Source organism: Bubalus kerabau, chromosome 14 (assembly GCF_029407905.1).
Source record: "Bubalus kerabau isolate K-KA32 ecotype Philippines breed swamp buffalo chromosome 14, PCC_UOA_SB_1v2, whole genome shotgun sequence".
NCBI lineage: Eukaryota > Metazoa > Chordata > Mammalia > Artiodactyla > Bovidae > Bubalus > Bubalus kerabau.
In genome coordinates, this window is record NC_073637.1 from 1,587,626 (window position 1) to 1,594,231 (window position 6,606).

The 6,606-nt window shown below is 43.3% G+C and overlaps 1 pseudogene; it reads right to left on the bottom strand.

The window, feature by feature from the left end:
* Positions 1 to 209: 209 nt before the first annotated feature.
* LOC129627438 (uncharacterized) lies at positions 210 to 328 on the bottom strand (annotated as a pseudogene).
* Positions 329 to 6,606: the final 6,278 nt, after the last annotated feature.

Genomic DNA, 6,606 nt, shown 5'->3' on the forward strand with positions numbered 1-6,606 from the left:
CACGCCAAGGGAGCCCCAGACGGAGACCCGCGGGACGGTCCTCTGGTTTCCTGGAAGCCAAATGCAGAGGGGCTCGCGGGCCGTGCGGAGGCACCCCAGGTCTGCAGCGGGAGTCGGTGCCCTGGCCACCCACCCCCAGGAGGGGTTGGGGTCCGGGAGCCCAAGAGTTGGGACGTGGGGGCGGGGGCTAAAGGAGAGGGAAGGCAAAGAGCCTACAGCACCCGGTATTCCCAGGCGGTCTCCCATCCAAGTAAGAACCAGGCCCGACCCTACTGAGCTTCCGAGATCAGACGAGACAGGGCGCGTTCAGGGTGCTATGGCCTTAGACGGAGGCCGCTGCCGCCCGGCGCCCTAAGAGCCCTGCGCTGCGCCTCCCTTTCGCTCTGACCTGCCGGTCAGCCATTCCGACTACAAGTAATTTTACTCCTTCCCCTTTCTCTCCCTGCTTTCTGAGAGTCTCTCTCCTTCCATACTCGATGGTGTAATGAATGGATGCCTTAGATCATTTTCCCTCAACATTTTTTTCTCTTTATTTTTACATTGATTTCTATGAATTCATCTTCAAGTTTATGGATTATTTCTGCCAGCATCTCATATGTGCTATTGAACCTATCAATTTTTCATTTCAATTATTTTCGTTTTCAAATCCAGAATTTATGTTAGTTTCCTTTAAAAAAAATAATTTGTAGCTCTTCATTGGGTCTCTCTGTTTGTTGACTTAGTATCATACTGTCATCTAATTCTTCAAACATGGTTCCATTATTTCATTTTGTAGTTATCATTATTTTGATATTTTATCTTTTGACCTTCATACTGAATTTATAAGTGATATACTTATATGAGTTATCAGTGGTATGTTATACAAATGCTTTACTCACCACCATTACCACATTAGAGTTTTCTGATTTTAACTGTATACTTACCTGTCCCAGCAGGTTGATAAAGAGTCCAAGCCTAAAGCCCCTTTAAGGAGGAGGCAAGCTTGCTTGCTTTTTCACATTCTTTGGCCTAAGACAAGTAGGCATTGTAGGGAGCAGTATCTCAGGTTCAAGGACATTCCTCTTTTTGAGCTTTGGATGTATGCTATAGGAAAGGGTCTGGGCAAAACGCTCACATCCTTGAGATGTTTTTTGTCTATTCTCAGAGGCTAGTTGAGACGTATATATGGCCCCACTTAAATTAGTGAGCCCCTTCTGATGTCTGTGTCAGAAGCTTTTTCTGTCACCTTCACTTTAAATAAAATATACACAAAGCTCTGAATGACTGAGACTGTCTTTGGCCCCAGAGTAATATCTTCTTCTTCAGACACCATGAATCCAGTGGCATCGGTCACCGTTGACTGCTAGGTTATCATCTTGGGGGCTTGTCCAAGATCTTCAAGACAAGGTAAGAACACTCGGAGTTGAGATTCTTTTGCTCGTTTACTGTGGTCTCTACTTTACTATGGAGAAGGCAATGGCACCCCACTCCAGTACTCTTGCCTGGAAAATCCCATGGGCGGAGGAGCCTGGTAGGCTGCAGTCCATGGGGTCGCTAAGAGTTGGACACGACTGAGTGACTTCACTTTCCCTTTTCACTTTCCTGCATTGGAGAAGGAAAGGGCAATCCACTACAGTACTCTTGCCTGGAGAATCCCAGGGGCGGGGGAGCCTGGTGGGCTGCCAACTCTGGGGTCTCACAGAGTCGGACACGACTGAAGCAACTTAGCAGCAGCAGCAGCAGCAGCAGCAGCTACTTTACTAAATCAGAAGCATGTGGACTGAACTTCTTTTCCCCAGTCAGCTTTTCCTGGTCCCTCTGACCATTTCATATCTGCTTGGGGAATTAAAGTTATTAACCTCGTGTGCCGGATTGTAGACTTTCAAGGGACTTGCAATCCATGCTGTTATTGTGCTTTTCTAGCAAGGCCCCCATTCCAAGTTTTACAGGACACTGCAGACAGGAGCACTTTAGGGAGCGAGCTGGAGCTCTAGCTCCAGGGACATCTCTCAGACTGGAAATCACCATCCTGACCCCACAGACACACAGGCAAGTTCTTGTCGTGGCTATGCCTCTGGACTATATGGATTGAGGCATTGCTGGTGAGCATGAGATTCCTGAGGACACAGATTGGGACACCCCAGATTTGGGCAGATTGAAAGCGCATTGGGCTTCTTCCCTTAGTAGCGCTAGCTCTTAGCAGAGCAGACGAAGCCCTCCAGTGGCTCTTGTCTCAACTCCTTAGGTATTCTTTTTGTACAGTCTGAGGGACAGGAATCAAAAGGATGATGTTGGCACTCCATGCATATGAAGGATTAGTTTTTCCTCGCAGGCGGGCCCTCCATCGCCTCCTTTGTTATTAAATAGACTCGTGTGGCCACTCTCAGGAGGATGTCTTGGGTTTTCTGTTCATCCCTTTATGACTTGCCACTTATACTGTTATGAGGAATGTGCGCAGGTACACAGAAGTTGGGTGCTTCCCCTAGTGGTCTTGGCTCGGCGAGCATCCGGAAAACTACTCTGTTCCACCCCAGGTGGTGCCGGAATAAAAGGGAAATCAAACCAAGGTTTTAATGGTGAGGACCTGGACATCAATCTGGGATGCCATCAGGTCTAACCCTGGTGCATCTCCACCATGCCTGGGTGGTAGAATGAGGGGGGGTGGGAGTAGGACACCTTCACCTGTAAGAGACAGGTTAGCTCTGGCCAGGGAAGGAAGCTTAGGTGGAAAATCAGTCTCCAACCCCGTCTAGAGCAGGGGCAGACACCTCTGGTAGAAAAAAGCCATGGCACTGGGCACTGCTTTTTTCTCTCTTACAGATGGGGCCTAACAGTCCAGAACCACCACCCCCCCTTGAATAATATCTTGAAAAACTGGGATAATTTTGATCCTCAAGGCCTAAAAATCCCTTATATATGGGGTTTCTTTGCTTTAAGAGACGACCTCACCTGCCCAGAGAGATAATCCCTGCTGGGACATCTTCTCGATCAGTCTACCCCTGTCATCAGAGCCAATTTGAGCACTCTCTGGTTTAAATTTTAGCTATGAAGCTATGACTACATGAAGGAGAAATGACATTTTGAACCCTGAATGGCCATGTGTATTCTTTAGACTCCGGAGAAAACTAGGTAAAATGGAATCTTTTTGAAATTGCAAAACTGGTTCCTTTTGCACATGTAATTACTAAAAGTTTGACTTGTGAAAATACTCTTTTGGGGAGCTCTGATCCTGCCTGAGAAACAGAAACATGCCTGGGGAAAAACCTGAGTTAACTCTTATCATGTCCTTGAGATACACAGCCCACTCGATCCGGGACTCCAGCCATGAGCTGGAACTCAAGCCAAGAAAATAAAAGGGACAAAGAGACAATTTAAATTTCAGGTGGAAAACTGTGAGGTTTCTGTCTGTCCAGATTTGTGTGTGTCTCGGTGTATGTCTCCATCCTTGGAAAAAATTGCTAAAGGCTAAGTGGTTCAATGAGCTCTAATTAATTGGCCTAAAGAGAAGTAAGTGCTTACAAATCAAACAATTCTAAATTCAAGGAAATTAAAGTAAATGAATTCGAGGCTTGTGTGAACTGGGAAATAATCATTATTGTATTGATACATGATACTGATGTTTGTTTATTGATCTAATTAACAGAGACATTGTGCAGATACTTTTATAAATGATATAACTTTGGGTGATTTATCCTTACCAATCGACAGAATGATGATGTAAAGTACAAGTCATGGTTTCTGAAGAAAAGTAAGATGTGTGTTTTTAATAAAAAGTAATAAGGAATGGAATTACATTCTATTAAGGAAAAGCAAAGTAAGTCTAAACGTACAGGTGGCTGTCCTCTAAGTGGACAAATGAAGTGACGAATACAGAAAGTGCAAAAAGGTGTGTTGCAAGTGAAAGAAGAGTTTTGTGCATGCTACAAGTTTGTTAAGACATTAAACTGCCTTTGAAGTCTTATTGTGACTATGACTAAGTGAATAACTATTGTTTCACAGTGAATATAAGCTGTTACCAAACTGGAATTTGGTTTTCTCTCACTGATTAAAAGAACAAAGTTTTCTTGGAATGTGGCTTTTGATAACAGACTACAGCACATATGAACAAAGCTCATTCTGCTTCTACAAAAGTTAACGCCTCTTCAGTGAATTTAAAATGGATTAAAAATGGCCATAAACCAAAGAGTTGGGGCTATGAGAAGTCCAACGTGGCCACTTGGCTTTTCCTGGCTCCCTGACAAACCTCATTTTTATTTGATAATGCCTTTCCTGGCTTCAGAATTAATATCTCAGAATAGAAAAAATGGTTAAAAGGTGCTTTCCACAATCTCCAGTGATCAGGGCACCCACTTTGCTGGACAGGTCATACAGGCATTCACAAAAGCTTCATGAGTTTCTTCGAGACTACTGCTTTCACTGATGTCCTTGGCCATTGGGCAAGGACAGCAGAACAAAGGGATCAATTGCATGGGATGGAGTAGACTGCTAAATATGACCGCAATTTTCACGACTTTTTGTCTGACATATTGTTGATTTTTACTCTGTGTTTTCAGATATAAAGAAGCACTTCTCCTCGAGTTACTGGTCATTTAAAACAATCTAGTGATTTACTCCTACGGGTAAAATTATACCTTTTTTCTCTCTGCCTCATCCCTCCAGAAGCTGGAGACACTTGGGTTCTGAACAGCCTTCTCAGGTAAATAAAAAGACTGTCTCCCGACATATACAGAAATCTCAACGTATACTGGGGAGCTCTAAAAGAAAAATCCACCTAACTGATGTCAGGCCTATGGCATCTATTATGTTTCACTGAATATTAAGTTCCAGTTTTTTAAGTTAAGGTCTGTATTTACTAAGACGCACTCCTGAGATAGTTCCTTGTGGTTATGTTACATTGCTAAGAGGTTTAATTAAGTTGTTAAAAAGGACATTCTGAGTTTGTTTCTAAAGCTTATCTCAATAACCAGTCTTTGAATCAAGATCAGATGCTCAGGATCTACAACCAGGATATCAACAGCAAGCTATAGTCATTTAGCAAACTAAGTCAGATGACATGGAGATGTCACTGGGCTACACCTACTAGAAGTTCTTGACCTAACTTCTTACTTATGATTCTACTATTACTGCTATCGTTTTCTATATTGCCTGTTTCAAGAAGTGTTGTTCCTTACATTATCAAGTGTGTGACTGAGCCACTAAGTGAGTCACTGTATGACTTAGCTGGAAAAAGAAGAGAAGTGAAAAGCAAAGGAGATAAGGAAAGATATAAGCATCTGAATGCAGAGTTCCAAAGAACAGCAAGGAGAGATAAGCAAGCCTTCCTCAGCGATCAATGCAAAGAAATAGAGGAAAACAACAGAATGGGAAAGACTAGAGATCTCTTCAAGAAAATTAGAGATACCAAGGGGACATTTCATGCAAAGATGGGCTCGATAAAGGACAGAAATGGTATGGACCTAACAGAAGCAGCAGATATTAAGAAGAGGGGGCAAGAATACACAGAAGAACTGTGCAGAAAAGATCTTCACGACCCAGATAATCACGACGGTGTGATCACTGACCTAGAGCCAGACATGCTGGAATGTGAAGTCAAGTGGGCCTTAGAAAGCATCACTACGAACAAAGCTAGTGGAGGTGATGGAATTCCAGAGGAGCTGTTTCAAATCCTGAAAGATGATGCTGTGAAAGTGCTGCACTCAATATGCCAGCAAATTTGGAAAACTCAGCAGTGGCCACAGGACTGGAAAAGGTCAGTTTTCATTCCAATCCCAAAGAAAGCAATGCCAAAGAATGCTCAGACTACCGCACAATTGCACTCATCTCACATGCTAGTAAAGTAATGCTCAAAATTCTCCAAGCCAGGCTTCAGCGATACACGAACCGTGAACTTCCAGATGTTCAAGCTGGTTTTAGAAAAGGCAGAGGAACCAGAGATCAAATTGCCAACATCTGCTGGATCATGGAAAAAGCAAGAGAGTTCCAGAAAAACATCTATTTCTGCTTTATTGACGATGCCAAAGCCTTTGACTGCATGGATCACAATAAACTGTATAAAATTCTGAAAGAGATGGGAATACCAGAACACCTGACCTGCCTCTTGAGAAATCTGTATGCAGGTCAGGAAGCAACAGTTAGAACTGGACATGGGAAAACAGACTGGGTCCAAATAGGAAAAGGAGTACGTCAAGGCTGTATATTGTCACCCTGCTTATTTAATTTCTATGCAGAATACATCATGGGAAACGCTGGACTGGAAGAAACACAAGCTGGAATCAAGATTGCCGGGATAATATCAATAACCTCAGATATGCAGATGACACCACCCTTATGGCAGAAAGTGAAGAGGAACTCAAAAGCCTCTTGATGAAAGTGAAAGTGGAGAGTGAAAAACTTGGCTTAAAGCTCGACACGCAGAAAACGAAGATCACGGCATCTGGTCCCATCGCTTCATGGGAACTAGATGGGGAAATAGTGGAAACAGTATCAGACTTTATTTTGGGGGGCTCCAAAATCACTGCAGATGGTGACTGCGGCCATGAAATTAAAAGACGCTTACTCCTTGGAAGAAAAGTTATGAACAACCTAGATAGCATATTCAAAAGCAGAGACATTACTTTGCCAACAAAG